A 16,462-nucleotide genomic window follows, 5' to 3' on the forward strand; every position below is an offset into this window, starting at 1 on the left:
AAACACAAAATGTTTATTGTATGGAGATGTGACAGTACACATCCAATTTGAAACTCCAGCCATTCCAAAAAAAAAAAAAAATCTCAGTCTTACAATTGCATCTAGAAAGCAAATAGAAGCTGTGGCACAAGTGTAGTACAAACCTATCTACCTTCACAAGAACTACTCGCTCATTCTTAAGTCATCAATTCAAAAATAAGGTATCTTCTTTTAGAAGCTGTTCATCTGCTTTCCCAGACCTTTGCAGCAGCTCAGATATTTCAGAGTATTCTTTTAAACATTTTTGCTGCTTGTGTTATTGTATAATTTGGAACAATTTGCTAGCAATTTAAAATTACGTATTTAAACTAAAATCTTCCATTTCTGATGATCAGTATGAGGGCACAAAAGTGAATCACAGTAATGTTTTACCTGTAATTTAAAAATCTTGCTCCCGTTTTTTGGTAGTGAGTAATAATTCAAGATTTTGCTATCAGTTGGAGAAAACAACAAATACTGTGGTAAAATTAATAACGTTTTTGCTTATAAAACTTGCATTCATATATTCACTTTTTACATTTCCGTGTTGCATTTAGTTCCGACAGGAAGGGCTTTCATTATCCTTATCTTGAGTAATCAATTCTCTACATGGATTGCCAGAGTTTCTAATAGACCTACTGGCCAGAGCTGAGGTGTCAGGATCCAGCACTTTGTATTTAATTTAATTCCCATATGACAGAAAGAAAACACCCTGACAAAAGGAAGTCATCTCTCAGAAGAGTGCTAAATCTACTCCTTGAATAGCCTTACAATGGTGATTTTTATCAGATGAGTCATCTGCCAGGTTTTATAAATCGGCGCTCATGTTGTGGATCCACTGGGGGTTTGTACTTCTCTCCATGACAATGACATTGGAGGGAGTAATGAGGAGGCAGCTGCTTAGATCAAGTGGCAAAGTCTGTCCACTCCTAAGCCTGTAGCCAAAATCAACAGTCTGTCTTTACAGTTGATCTATGGAATGATGTTACAAAAATGGGATGTTTGCACTAATGATTTAGTCAAATACATCTGGAGCCTTTTTCCCTGAAGAAATGAAACTGATGTAATAAAACAGCACAGTCTCCTTATTATGTAAATCATGAGGCAGAAAGCTGAGGACGTTATTTAAAGAAAACTGAAGAAAGCTGAAGATTTGATCGAGTAATTTCCCATTTTTACCCCATATGAGATCTTGCAGATGGCAGGAAGGAATAGAAAAAGATGCAAGCCATCTAGCTTCCAAATGTGAGATGATTCTCTTCTTACAGTGAGTATTTAAGCCACTGAAAACATGGAATTTTCTACAACAGATGTATCTGAACGCTTTTTGAGCAAGAAAACCAATCCAGACTTTATCTACGCTTTCAGTATGTTGAAAATCAAGGTTCTCACTGGTGGTGGGATTCTGGAGGCATGAATTTTAAAAGGTGCTTAGTGACACGCACTGATTTTGAGCCCAGCAGATCTCTCTAGCTTGGAAATGGAATTTTTCTACTTGTCACTCTAACTGAAACTTGGATACAATGGAAAACTGGGAACGAATGAACTGGAATGTTTTCTCTGATTTTTGACTGGTCGTGCGGAGTTCATCTTTGATTCATCTAAAGTTTGCAGTCAACGTTTTGACTTATTTTATTCAAGTCATTTGAGATCATGATATATTTTTGGAAGACTTTTCTCCCACAACTTGATTCAAAAAGTACCATCTACATATGAAGGGAAAGCTTTATGGGTTGCTGCAGGTGGATGAAGAGAAATGAACCTACAGGCCATTCTCTCAGCTCTCAGCAAAGCCATGCCAGTGCCCTTACACAGAAAAAAGAAAGAAGAAAAAAACAACTCAGTCGCTTTACTCTTCTGGCACAGCAAGATTTTTCTAAGCAGATAAAGCAGATCTGTGCAAGAGACAATGTTTTTAAGGGCGGAATTCAGAGATAAAGTTCTCTAGGGAGTGCTGCCTGCCACAGAGCACGCCTGAGTCTGCTCGACTTGCCCATCAAGGCCTATTCCTTTTACATTTCATGTTCAGCACAGGAAAAGGTGTGGAGGTGTTAGTGCATTGCAGGTTAGTGTGCTATTGGAAAGAGCTCAAGTGCTTCAGAGATGAGATGATTACATGTATGAATTTACATAAATGAGAACAGAGAAGAGTTACTTTAAGATTTGGAGGCTTACCAAGAACTGAGGTGAGGCAGACAACCCATTATACTGCTCTGCATCATTTGCTGCCCCTTGAATTTGCAGAATATATTTTATGGCTTATTATGTATAGCTCAAGTGTTGATCAAGATGTTGATGACTTTCACTGATTCAGCAGTCTCAATCCAGTGTAACTTTTCTTATAGGAGAACAATATTTTGTACTTTAAAAATCAACCTTTTTTTTTCGTCTTTCTGATGTTTTTTCCCCCTAATTTGCACGATCCCCCTAATTCTCTTCTGGGGACCAAGAACTTCCAGCACATATGAGTAAACTGTTAGTATGAAACAAAGCTATAGCCAGAAATCAGAAGTGATGACTACAACTAAGTAAAATATTCCTGTATAGTAGAGAAGCAAGATTTTCCATTCTGCGCTGAAAAATCCAAAGACTTCAGTTACCTCATCAAAGACAGCAAATCATCACGTACTCTCCCTCTGTCTGCCCTTGCCCTAGCCAAGCGTTCAAGGCTCCAGCTGACAACCTCTGCTGAATCTCATTGGGGCAGCAGAAGGGGTTGCTCATGCATGTGGAAAGGCACAAGGATCAAGCCTGTGTCAGATCCCCTATTACTGTAGCTTGTTTTCAAACAGTATTAATGGCAGCTAAAGAGTCTTGATGAAGAGTTCACGGTGATAGCCTCTAGCACAGAACCAGAGCAGACAGCTGGCAGCAATAACACCTTAAACCCTGACTGTTAGCTCTAGGAACACTGATCTGCAGGAGCCTTCACTTTCTACATTTTTCCTCCTTTTTCCATATTTGCCTGCTCTTATTTCTGGTTTATTCGTATCTGCTTTCCCAACATCTTTAAGCTGCTGTGTGCATGATAATTCACTAGTTCAAAGACAGTTAGCATTTTTACAATTTCAGGGGTTCAAGCATTCCCCTAGTTGAAGGCTATGTGAAGTATATGTTTTGCACCTTCTAATCTCATAATCTGTGTTTAATAGCAAGAAACTAATTATAGGACTGCGTGAAAATTTTTTTCCTGACTGTGTCAAGACTTGCTTGTATAAACACGATGTTTGTGTACTCAAAGGCATCATCAGCTACAGATATGGTGCTTCCTTCAAAAATCTTATTGATAGGTTTTGCTATTAGGCCTTTCCATTTTTTCACCTCTGATAGCCTGATTGATAGGGTGAGTGTTTCAATTTGCATGTATCTTTAGTCTTGAATGTTTGCATGACTTGCAATTAAAGAGTAAGGTGCTGAGGCTCTCTTCTAAAAAGCAGGAGCTTTTTAGTCATGTCTTGATTGTCTATAACATACACCAGGTTAACAGCCTCAATGAAATAACGTTCTGCTGAATATAGCAAAGCATGCTTCCCTGCATTGTTGGGATCTGGGTTCAAGCAAGAACTTATTATTTCTGAAATATGGAATGCATTTGCTCTTGGAACACATGTCCTTTTTATGCCCTCTGGTTCATGAGCTGGTTGCAAAGCTACAAATTTGCTATAAAATTCCTTTTAAGGTGCAGTGCTGCTAGAAATTTGTAGAATAATAGAGGCCCTTTCATCCTTTGTATTTAAACATGCAATTTGCTTTAACAGGATCTGATCAACCATTAAAACCCACTCTGTGTTTTATGTGTTTAACAAAAAACATACTTGCACAAGTAAAATAGACTGCATGAAAGGCTCCAATACACCTATTTATGTTTCACATATAACAAGGTCTTGCAGAACCCCTTTTGTCCTGAGGAGTTTAACACCCCCACTGGAAGGCTGAGACCCCCTGGAAGGAGAGCTGCAGCTCAGCACCTTGCCAGCACAACACCTTTGCTCCTTAGGGCTTTGGGTTGGCAGTCCCAGAGCACGGGCTCAGTTTCTATGAGAGGAGTGCTCCAACACAGTGCTTAAGTCAGAGCATATATGTGATTAATTCCAGCAATTATCTATCTAAGAAAGCAGGCATTTCTCTTTTGTCAGAGCGTGGCTGGCCAAGTGGTCAGTTCAAGGGGTTCCATTTAGCTGAGATGCTGGGGTGCTGCTGGAGCATGAACCACAAGGAAAGTTTCAAAGTCCAGAGAGTTTTAAAGTCTGGGAGAGGATGCTAGTTCCTTTGAAGTGTTTACATGGAGTGTCTAATGCTGAATGTCTCTAATGTCACTAACATGACACTCAAAAGAATATTTCTGAGTGTTCAAAGTTTCATCTGAAAGACATGCAAAGGTTTCTTGCGCTAGGATAAGGGGAAATGATTTCAAACTAAAAGAGGGGAGATTAAGATTGGATATAAGGAAGAAGTTTTTTACAACAAGGGCAGTGAAGCACTGGCACAGGTTGCCCAGAGTGCTGGATGCCCCATCCTTGGAGACACCAAATGTCAGGCTGGATGAACTCTAAGCACCCTGATCTAGTGTAGGTGTCCCTGTTCATTGCAGGGGAGTTGGACCGGATGGCCTTTAAGAGTCCCTTCCAGCTCAAATGATTCTATGATTCTATGAAAACTTAGTATTAACTAACTCTTTCATTTTTATAAGTGACTGATTAGCTATAGAATTACAAGTTTTGCGTTTTTTTTTTCTTTTTGTGAAAAGGATTTTTTTCATATAGTTCCATTTGTTTACACAGATATGCAAAGCTTTATTTTCTTGCAGACGTCAAGCAACAAAGAATATTTATTTGCTGTTCAAAGGCCTTTTCACAAGCAGCACTTAGCTCAAAAGCCTATTCTCTTGGCTTTCCTCAACGTGATTTTTTTCCAGTGTATCCTCTAACTCTGTCTTTGCTTGTTTGTTTGTTTGTTCATTTTTTTTTCCTGTCCTTAATTCTCAATTGCTCTCTCTTGCTTATGGGGGGATTTTTTTTATCTTTTCAAAAACACACAAAACTAATAACTAGAAAATCTCAACTGACTGAGTCCATATGTCTGTACTGGAGGTACTATGGTTTCAACTGTCAGATCCTGTAAAGTTATTTATAGATTACCAGGAAGACACCATAAACATAAGCACTAGTGGAAAATCAAGAAATTAATTGTGTGAAAAACAGAGACATTTCAAAGATATTTTCAGATTTTGAACTAAAAATTGATAATTTATTTGATATCTTGTTCTCTGTATTTCTGTAGGAATTTTGTTTTCCTTGCTGTCATTTGCAGCAACATAGTGGAAGCTGTTAACTAAAGATTTCATATTTTCTTTCAAGAAAAAGCAGAGTTTAATTATTTTTCCTTTTTGAAATTGTTTCTGACCATGAAGTCCCAATAATTTCCCATCAGTTCAATGGATGCAGCCAGGACTAAACCTGACTGAGTCATTGTGATTTATAAGATAATAAAAAAATAAATATTCTCCTGCTTTTCACACATTTAAAGCTAAGGATTACCTCTATGTAACTAGTTTTAAAAGAATATTTTACCATGCAGGGTTGTCATGATAAATAGCGCATACCATATTTGCCTCCTTGCTCTTTATTCAAAGCCCAAATCTTTTGACTGACCAAATGATCCTAAGACCTCTGAAATATTCTGTCATCTTTCTAATTGGATACACTGATGTCTGCTGGAAAACAGATGTGATCAACTGCAATCATCTGTGAAGCTGAAAGAAAATGCAGCATGTTTTCTCAGGAAAAACTTTATCAGTAACTTTACCTCCTCACAAAACATAGACATAATCCATAAATAAAAGAGCTGCCGTTTGATGAGAAGGAGGAAATTCTATCTTAGTCAATGACAGGGAAAGTGAAATGTGGTCACCCAGAGTTCCTGCAATCAAAGCCTACTCATGCTTACTTTAATTATTCTGATGTGTGTTCCCATTCAACTTTAATAGTACTGCTTGTACCAGTAAAGGTTCTCAATTGCAAGGGTCACGTTTGCTTTGTTTTCTTCATCTCTGGTTTAGACTTAGACTGCACAAAGGACAGGGATCCTTTGAGAGAGCTTTCTGTTTGCTCAGTCCTGCCTTGCCCCGGAGAGACCAGCAAAGATCCAGTGGTTGATTTTGGGAATGCCCTGCTAGCAATAGAGTGGGAGGGAGGAGGCTGCTCTTAAGAAGCCGTGGGACTCAAAACCAAAGCAAAAGGTGTTGTTGGATGGCAAAGGCTGGATGGCAAAAATCACTGACTACCCAGAGTAAAGAATGGAGGAAACCAATAAAATCAAATAGATCAGTCAAGGAGGTGACTGCAGCAATTGTTACATTTTTGTATATTTTATTATTTGTAATTTTAGCTTTAATTTCACCAATCCCAGTGAGTATTGTAAAATAAAAATTTTATTTAGCAAGGTTAGATGGAACTGGGAACACATCTACAGAGTACAGTTATGGCTGAGTAACTTGATTGTTTGTGGGGACTGCAGAACTGGTGAGGAGGGAGAAGTACTACAAATGGTAATTATTTTGATCAGTGGAGAATTTGATGCATCCAAGAATTTTAGAGAGTTTTGGTCCTGTTCAAAGCTCCAGATGGGTTTAGTCTGAGATTCTGGCAATCCATGATGGAGTCATACTTGGGCCTCACCTCTGCTTTGTATGTAAATGGTGAAGTTATTTACATAAAAGCTCTCTTTTTTTCTTGGAAAATGTTGTGTTTCAATCAGCCATTCTTTATTTTTGTACAGGGTCAGGTCTGTCTTGAAGAACTCATCCCCACAGAAGCAAGAGGGAGCCTGTGCCAGTAACTCCTGTGGGAGGCCTAGCTGGGACACCATCATTGGCACAACCCCTGTTCTCAGGCAGGTTTTCAGCCCTTTCAAGGACTAGCTCAGCTCCTGCCTCTAGAGCTTTGGTCTGCTTGGAAACTCAGATATCAATAAGGCAGTTAAGGTAGGTACATCTTTAGGTACTATTTACCTGTTAAGGTTAGGACACGTCTTTCTTTTATGTGAAAATCAAACTCCTTTTGTCAGCATATAGCTTTAGGAGCTGTGAGATCTACAGTCGCCAGAGATCTGCAATGCTTGTGCTTTTATCTTGGTACAGTTTAGTACAGGGGTCTTGCAGATATCTAAAAAACAGCTTTTCAGTATAAGTTTATAATTAATTTTATTTGCAATAATAATGTCAATAATCAAGCTGAAATCAAAGGATGGATAGGGATTTGACTTTAGGCAGTGATTCTTGTGCATTTCTAAGCTCATTCAGAATAAATAAAAAATTATAAGAATGAATTAGTGAAATGGTCTTTTCAGAGGACACATGCTTTGTCAGTTTCCACGAAAACTGTTCTGCAGCCAGCTGCTTCTGCAGCTGACATTTGCTTACTGAGCCAAATCCATATCTGAGTGCAGACCAGAGGGAATGTGTCTATTCTGGTTCCTGAGAAATGAAGCAGGCAAGGGCTATTTCTAGTGGCCTTCCAGGTCCAGTGTGGGTGGCTGAGAACTTTCAATCGAAGTCCTCCCTTTCAAAATTGAGCCCAGTGGTAGGAATTTTGAATAAAGCTCAAAACATTAAACCCGGAAAAGGAGGAGACTGAAGCGGTTTGTTGGCATGACACAAATATCTCCCTTTCCTGAAATAAGAATGTTTTCTTCAAGAAACAGAAAAAGCAATGAGTAAGAAAAAAGCATAAGAATGAATTTAAATATTAGAAGGCACTAAAACCTAGGAAAAGTGTGCTGGTTTCCTTTCTTCAGAACCTCTTGTTAGGCTTCTAGGAAATACTGAAAATGCTGTCACTTTGGGCCAACAAACAAAATAATGCTTGCAGATGTGTGGAAAGCTCAAAAAAGAGACTTTTTTTTCTTTACAAAGCATACGATAAAATTCAGCCAGTGTATGTGACTATGAATAAGGGGGAGGAGGGAAAATAGCAAGGCAATAAAGGTCGAAGGTTTCTAAACCTGGATACTTAGTTCTGGGTATTTCTTAATAAAAATTATATTGAGAGTGGCTTATAAATCTCAGAACTTCTCTCCAAACCATTTAAAGTTAAATTTATCTTCTTATGATGATTTAGTACAATATTCTTTATTCAATGAAGGGAAGCGTGTATACACTATTTCTGTGTTGAATGGCCTTGGTTTTGAATCCTTGCTTACCCTAAATAAGATCTGGGATGGTTTCTTCTGAATGTTTGAAGATGAAGAAGTAGCGGGTACCTTGTTTCTAAAATGTAGTCTAGTGATAAACGTTGATAAATGTTTGTGTTCCATTTTTAAAGCATTTCAAAAATAGACACAGTCAGCAAGGAGAGAGGGGAAAACTGGTAGGTATTTCATCAAAGACCAGCCATACATAAATTGCTACACAATGGCAATTGCATGCAGGGGTAGCGCCTGGACTTATAGTGAACCATAGCATTTCATAAACTTGTAGAGCTAAGCATGAAGTGCTACTATTGGGATTCTGCATGACCGAGTATTTGCTCACTTAAACCCCAGGGTAGAGGAGAAATTTTCATGGAGCTTATAGTGATTTATAATGGGAAGCATAGGCTTTTTCATAGACATTGTTCTCACTGACAGTGTAAAGAAAGAGAGCACTAAATCTCTTCTCATCATAACTAATGATTAAGTCAGCAGCTTTTTTGGCGAATACAGAATGCCCTTCTACAAAAACAAAGTATTCTATTGTGATGTATTACATTTAAAAAACCCATAAGTATCCCATAAGGCTATTGCAATATTTTTAACTAGATCTTCCCTCTTTGTCACCATATTGAAATAAATGGAATGTGTCAGACTGAGTAATGCTCTTTCAATAAGTTTTTAGGAGCTCACTTAGAAGTTTGGCAAAATATAAAGAAACGAGGAAAACTTTCTCAGGATCCTCTATGGCCTGAATGAAAGATTGGTCCATTAAGGAGAAAAGCTTATGCTGATGCTGACACTAATAAATGGGATGGGGAAGGATATTTCTGCTTAGTTTGGGCTACCTTGCTCCAATTTGGCTGCATCAAGTTGCCCTCTGAAATAAATCAGCCAGTTGATGATGATGCATTGCATTACGAAGTTCCCATTAATATAATAGGAAAATCAGTTTTGTTTGAGTTCAAATGCAAACTCACTCTCAACTATTAGGAGTCAAAGGGACAGCAGTCACTGAAAAATTAACTTCCCTGCATCTGCTGTTCAGACCTGCATTTGAACTACAACATTCTTCCTTCGGAGGGTATTTCCGTTATTCACTCTGGATACTGAACTTGCTTTAACTTCATATGTTAAGTGGAAGAAAATGCCCTGGGTTTATTAGGCTGTTCCTTCCCCAGTGCTTTCATTTCAGATGCTATTTCAACCCTACTGAAGTCAGTGATAAAACTACTACATTCATTGCCAGAGCCGGGCTTTTTCTCTCTATTTTCGCTCCTGAGGGAAATTTTGAGTAGGTGGGCCTTCAGAGTTAGATCCATCCTGGATTTTAGCCCTAGTCTCCTTTACAAATATGTTCCTTAAAAATATTTTATAAATTAAAACACTTAAGAAATGCCTCCTCGGTGCTCCTAAATGGGAAAATTTGAAGTAGAAATATTGGGCAATGGGAAGGAATTGTATTTAGCTGTGGTGCTATCTCTCAGTAATCGTTAGCCTTTAGGGCTCCGGTGATCTCCATGTTGCAAGTGCTGCATTTCCATACCTACCATCTTTCATTCTTCAGAAAAAAAAAATGTAGATTACTCAGAATATGTCTTCAAGGGGTGCTTCTCCTGTGACACTGACTCTACAGTGCGTTCTTATACTAAGTAGGTTAAGCATTTCAGAAATGTTTAGAAATCTTGCCCAGTAAGTACTTTTTTACATCGCTGTAATACAGCCTTTCCTGAATGTTACGTCTGGAATCCTAGCCACAGTGCACAAAAATTACAGTTGGGTAAAGCGAGCCCTCTCAGACTAATGAATTCAGCTTTCCTTTTTTTCCCCCTTTGCCTCACAAAGGTCCTAGTCAAGAGTGGGATAGAAGGAAATCCCACTAGAGCCTAATAATGCTGCTTCTTTCCAGAGGGAGTCACTAGAAAGTAATTTATTTCTTCAGCATGCAACTAGAGGTATTCATTTATCAAAGGCTTCTGCATGCTGCTACTATGGCCTTCGTTATCCCAGGGACAAGGAACTGAGGTTGTGACCCAAAAAGTCTATTCCTACTGGATAACCCTGGTTGTCCCTTTTTTTTTCTCAAACATCAAATGCAGGCCTACTGGACATATAAGGCTATGTTCATAGCTGGAGCTTGTGCAGTATTTATAAGGTATGAAAAGCTACAGTTCTTCTGTCTTTGCCTATCAGCATCAGTAAGGCACTACAGGCGAGAGTAACGCTATCAGCTGCATTCCTTTGCCTCCTGAGCCATGGGCAGCTCTGATTTTCAGACATGCTTTACTTTTTTTTTTCCCCTCCCCTGCTTTTCTCTAGTGTTGTGTCTTTCCCATCAAGGGAACTCGCCCTCAAGTTCAGATTGCACAAACTTAGGAGATGCAGTGGAGAATTGGGCCTTTGTGAGCGTGTGAAGGATGCTTTCCTTGACCTGTCAGAGAACATATTTTACTTGATGAGAAAGAATGCTGGGCCAAATTCCTCTCTACTGTAAGCAGACTGATAGAGGAGGACTTAGCTAGGGATGAGCATGGCCTGCTTTGTGCAGTGGACGGTCTCCTAAGCAGACAACGCTTATTGTTTACAGTGCAGTGGCTGCTTTTCTGCTCCTTTAAGTGATGGTGGGTTTTTGTACCAAACAATGCAAATAGGAAGTCATTTGTTTGCGAGGACCTAATCCTGAAGCCCTTATTTGGTGTTTACTGAAATTAAGCTCAGCCTTTACTCAGATAAACTCCACTTGGACTCACAAGGAGTTTGCCCCAGTGAGGACAAGAAGAGGACTGTGAGAGTGCGCTGCCTGATTTTGGCCAGAAGACAAAGATACTTTACGTTAAAAACACATACAGAGGAAAACAGGCGCACACAATTACTGACTATATGCATGTGGCACTGTACGTGTGCACACGGACGCAGTTGCACACTAATCTAATCAATACATTCATTTCTTATTAGGACATAATTACACATCCCAGGAGGCTGGAACAGAAAAGTCCCATTAACCCCTCATGCCCTTTTCAGCTTTCCTCTGCCTTTCCATCTAACAGACCTCTGTGTCACTCCACTCATTAGCAGTTACTGTCTATGACATTGTTACATAAATAAGGATGTCGACCTGTCAGAATGGGTCACTCAATTCAAGGGTGATGATAAATATCTGTCCCTCTGAATTAGGCCAAAGATACCAGAGTACAGGACAGCTACTGTTGATTATTGGATAGTTAATGTATAGAGGACAAAAGGTGCTGAGGCCTGGTCACTCTTTGGATCATTAATATGGATTTAGGCCTATTATTAAAAAAAACACACGCAGGCATAAAACTAGGTTAGCAAGAACACGCATAACTTTCAGTTTGGGGCTGAACGTATAGATGGCGGGTAAATCTGTGGTGCTAAAGGTGTGGCTTTTACATAAAATTAAGGGTGCTTTTAGATAAGCACACTATTTTGGGATCAGACTGCAAATGGTTTGTGCTCCTCCATACTTACAAATGAAACGTAAGTAAAAGGCATGGTGGATGCCTTTAAGTAAGCTGAGATGATTCCAGGAAGCAGGATATACAGTAGAGCAGTATTGGGCTCCGAAGCAGCCAGAGAGCTGCTGCTGAGGCGTATCACATGGTTTGCTCTGAAAACCATCAGTTATTGCCAAGACTTTTCTGAAACTGCTTTATTTTCAAAACACTTTTTTGCTACTTAATATTGAAGGGACCGGAGAGCGTCTGTAACCTCATTTGTTCAGTGATTACTATCTTCTTCACTTGGTGACAGATTTTTCTTTCAGGAAGCACTTAATTGTGATGCAACACGGCGCTTTGATTTTAATAGCTGATAAATTAAAAATATCAAAGCAGTTTTGTAGACAGAAGCTCTTTCCATTCCAAATAAGGACAAATTAAGACTTTTCCAAAAGACTCAATACTGTAACTCACTGAAAATGCTAAATGCCGGGTGGGAACATCCCTTAGGATTTGTTTATCTAGAAGTCTAATTGCAGCATCCACAACTTTCCCTGAACTCAAGGACTCAGTGTTTCACAGGCTCAGACTGTTATTGTTCTTGAAAGTCTGTCACAACAGTTTGCTCTGAATGGGAGATCCAGTCTGGAAAGGAGCTAAGTAACATGCAGTGAAACTGGTATAAATACAGCAGCATATTTTTTGCCCTTTGATTAGTTTTACTATACTCACCTCTACCTCTGTGCTTTGTTGTATCCTTTTCAATACTGTCACTGAGCTCTGAGATGTGGCCACAGCATTTCCCTAGGAGCAAGGCTCTGCCAGCTGGTGATACCGCCGCATGTGCCAAGTCAGTAGTGCAAAGTAGCTGTGATTCTCTCCGCATTTCCCTCTCTCTCATTTCCTCCTCCCTCAGGGAGCAACTGTTAGAAGGAGTCTCTCTGCTTTCTTGGCACATTGGTGCATGGAGAAGTTCTGCTGGTTGTAGTTAGAAATCTCAGTTACACTGGTGGTGGCAGTCAACAGTCTTCTGAGCACAGGAGGGTCAACAAGTCAACTCCAGTTTGCTAAGACACTGCAGTAGTCCTAAAATGCTGATCAGAGCAGAGTCTACACATTCTGGCTTATGAGAGTACATTCACAACCTTATCCAGGCTCAGCTATGCAGATCTAGAGAGAGCAAATGCAGGCTGATCAGAAATAAGAATATCTTCACTTCCTGGATTTGTTTTGCTGTGTGATACCCAAGGGACTCTCTACCAGCCCTTTGGAATGTATCTTTGAGTTGAATCAGTGTTGGCACACGGGAAATCCAAGCAGATAGAGCTGTGCATTGAGCTCAGTAGGGACTCCCTTCTCATTTGTCAAATAAATGGCTCATTAAAATGGTATGAGGAAGGGAAGCAGCAGGAAAACTAGCTAGACAACTGTCCCTTAACAGACACGTTAAGAAACTACCCGAAAGGTGCAGTCTGTTTGCTGAATAAAGCATCTATCTTCATCTTCCAGTTCCAAATCCACAGTACAGACCTGTAGCATTCTCTGTCCCAGAGGTCTTTGGATTTCAGTAGCAGAGGAAACGTAAGTTTTCCAGCCCTCAGTGGGGAAATATAGTCTAATGTGCTCACAGCGTCTTCAGTAAATATGACGAGAGCTTTATAAGAAACTTTGCAGTAGTCTTATAACTGAGTGTTTCTGTCATGGGCTGCCATTTTGGCTGGCACACCAGTTTCTGTCACTGAACACCAGCTGCTATAACTTGACTTGAGGGACAAGCTCTGGAACTGTGACTGATGTGGGAGCTGTGCTGGCAGATTTATATCTTCAGTGGATGAGACCCAGCAGGGAACATCTGTATCCTGTGCACGAATTGTATATCAGCACTCTACAAGGGTTATCAAAAGGAGTTAGAAACATGCTGTTCCCAAATCTATTTCGTCCCACTCAAACTGTAGTCACATGTACCATTTCATTTAACTATTCTATTATTTTATGACTCTATTTTGTAATTATTATTGGTAGGATTCATTCTCCTCTATGAAATTATTTTTTAGAATGAATTTGCCTTAAAAATTTTGTCTGTGCTTGAAACTGCAGTTTCTGCTGGAATATAAGATATTTTCTTTGTTTGAACAAAACACTTTCCTATGCAGACTGAGGTTTTGAGGGGTAAAAGTTGTACAAAAAGAAAGTAAAACTTCTCGTGTAGTTATAACAACTGAAATTTGAAGATGTTTTAATCAGAGGTTTCTTCTAAGTATTCTCTTTAATGTGTAGAAGATGACGTTGTAGGATGGCTTGGAACTGCTGACTGTAGGAAGGTTGCTTGCTGATCCCCATATTTCTTTAATGTACAGACCTGTCAGTCTTCTGATCTCATCAGACATCCTCAGATTCTATCACCTATTATTCCATTACAACAACAGATTTGATAGGCAGTGGGAAATCTGTTAGAATCATAATTTACAAAAAGATACTAAGTTACCTTACTTCTTTGTATCTGGATATTTCCTAAGTATTTCACAGTAACAGCGTGGCTATGAGAGGCTGGTGGAAGCCATGTCAAAGTGTAAGGTAAAAACTGAGAATATATTTCTTTCCTTTTTAAGGTTGATTGTAAAAACCTTGTGCATACACACATACCAGATTTATAAAAATAATGCCTAACACCCTCTAAAAAAGTCTAATCATAATATCTCAAATATGTAGCCAATATATATGGGATTATTTTGCAGCAGTGGGTTAAGCATATTGCTGGCAAAGAACTCCAGGATACGATGATATAAATTCACAGAAACAGTGCTTGCTAATGCAGTAAATGACGACAGCTGCTATAACTGCAGAACTAAAAGGCAGCTCTATCCAAGAATAATGAATATTTCTCATTGCATTTCAGAAGTGCATGCCTAGCACATGTGAGTTCAGGTCTAAATTCAGCCAACCCAACGAACCCCTCAGTTTTCCAATGGTAGCATGTAAGACGGATTAATGAAATGTCTGAGGTTAATCGTGCACATCTGGGCACAGCACCCCTGGGTAGCACAACCCTGGGTGCAGTTGGGGCTGGGCACACCTGATCCCACAGAGACCCTGTGATACCTCACCCCGTGGGCTTGCCCAGCCTGCTAAAGGCATCGTGCTGCCATTGAGGCCAGCTCAGGGCAGAGTGCGTGCAGTCTGATGGCTGTGCTGGTGGGTTTGTGCTGGGACTGCCTTTCCAGCAGGATCTGGGCTGAGATCACTGGCTTATTCCCGTCTAGCTGCTGAAAGGCTGCCTGTTTATTAAAACCATACTCTCTGTGAAATGCATCTTTGTCTATGAAATGCCTTGACCATTACATAATAAGTTGGTGATTTATGGCCGTCAGATAATGTGTTTGCAGTAGGCAAAGCCTTGAGGGACCTGGATTTGTTAGCCGGAGGCTGTCCATCTCCAGGTGCTTTTATGCTTGCTTTCTCCATTGAAACACAGCAATTAATGGAACTTAACTACATGGAAGGTGAACAGCACTATTTCCACCAGCAAATGAGACAAACGCAAACAAGCGGAAGCATCTGAAGGTGTACCCAGACACCTGCCAGAGGGGACATGGGATGGTACCTGGGCTGTCACTAGAACTCAGGCATTAGAATTGGCCTCACTATGGTAGGCTGTTCTGTGAACAGTTATTTTCTCACTGAGGAGCGCTGGAGGCCACGGTTCCACAAACACCTCTCTGTGGCAATCTGGCTGCAGCAAGCCATGCTGCCAGTGCCCAGCACCAGTCCCCACACTGCCCTCCTTGTTCTGCACACAGGGGTGGCAGCAGCCACAGTGGGCATCGCCTGCTGATGCCAACTCGGAGTCCTGGAGAAATCTGTGTGTAACCACAGCCCAGCGGTGGGATGTGTGAGCTCATGTGGAAGTCTGTGACTAAATTGTTCTGGAAAATAGGCTCTAGGCTCTTTTGAAAATGTTGCCCATTCCCAGTAGGGACTGGAGCTCTTAGGGAAAAGGGAAAAGGCTATTGAGAATACTCCTTTTAAATGCACTGCACCAGGTAACAAAGAAATCACCAGCACAGCTGCTGCTAGCTGGAAGGTGTGAACTTTCTCAGTAAGAAACTGATGACCATAAAGATTACACTGCTGTCTCTGAAGTAGGCCATGGCGTTAGTCTGATCAGTGCCAAGCACAGTAGCAGTTGATCTGCCTAGAACCTCTCTTCTGTTACCTGAGTTAAGCCTATTCCCTATGTGCAAAAGTAATATTTTTTAAGTATTCAAGCCGAAGGGAAAAAAAAAAAAAAAAAGAGAGGGAAAAAAAAAAAGCAGGTAAGGGTCAGAGGGAGTTAGAAGTATTGAAATATTGATATAATGTATAAGTCTGATAATTCTGGCTGTGAAATGTTCCTTGCTTGTTTGGCTTTGTGCTGTGAAAGGTTGTGTGCTATGTCTGAAAGCAACAAAGCTAAATTGCTGTGGGTAAACAATCCACATTTGCTCAGCCAGCTCCATACCACTCAGGCTACCAATAGCAGTATTCACTGGCATGAGTGATACCAGTGTGGTATCAGCCAACGTCATTAAAGAGTGATGCAGTAAAATACCTAAATGGATTGGTGCACTGTTATATGGTTAGTGTGCAAAAGTCCTTCTGCCTGCATACATGTGCCTGCACACATATGCAGATATGTTGTACCTTGAAAGCCTTCATTTGCAAGTTTGCCTCTAAGTGGTGTGATTCCATCATTGATTTGGCAAAGGCAGAGGACAAGAGGCTGATACCTACAAGCCTTTTTACAATATAAATCAATGTTT

General features: G+C 40.1%; 1 long non-coding RNA gene across 8 annotated transcripts in view; it reads left to right on the plus strand.

Moving 5' to 3' along the window:
• The window catches only part of LOC116229084 (uncharacterized), a 272,134-nt gene that overhangs the window by 189,350 nt on the left and 66,322 nt on the right, over window positions 1-16,462 (plus strand). For all 8 annotated transcript variants that reach the window (XR_016466798.1, XR_016466793.1, XR_016466794.1 and 5 more), the window contains exon 3: window positions 6,796-7,000. This is a non-coding gene — a long non-coding RNA (uncharacterized LOC116229084). The remainder of the gene's footprint in view (window positions 1-6,795; window positions 7,001-16,462) is intronic.

Source organism: Phasianus colchicus, chromosome 5 (genome assembly GCF_987193195.1).
Source record: "Phasianus colchicus chromosome 5, bPhaCol1.hap1.1, whole genome shotgun sequence".
In the NCBI taxonomy this organism is placed as follows: Eukaryota; Metazoa; Chordata; class Aves; order Galliformes; family Phasianidae; genus Phasianus; species Phasianus colchicus.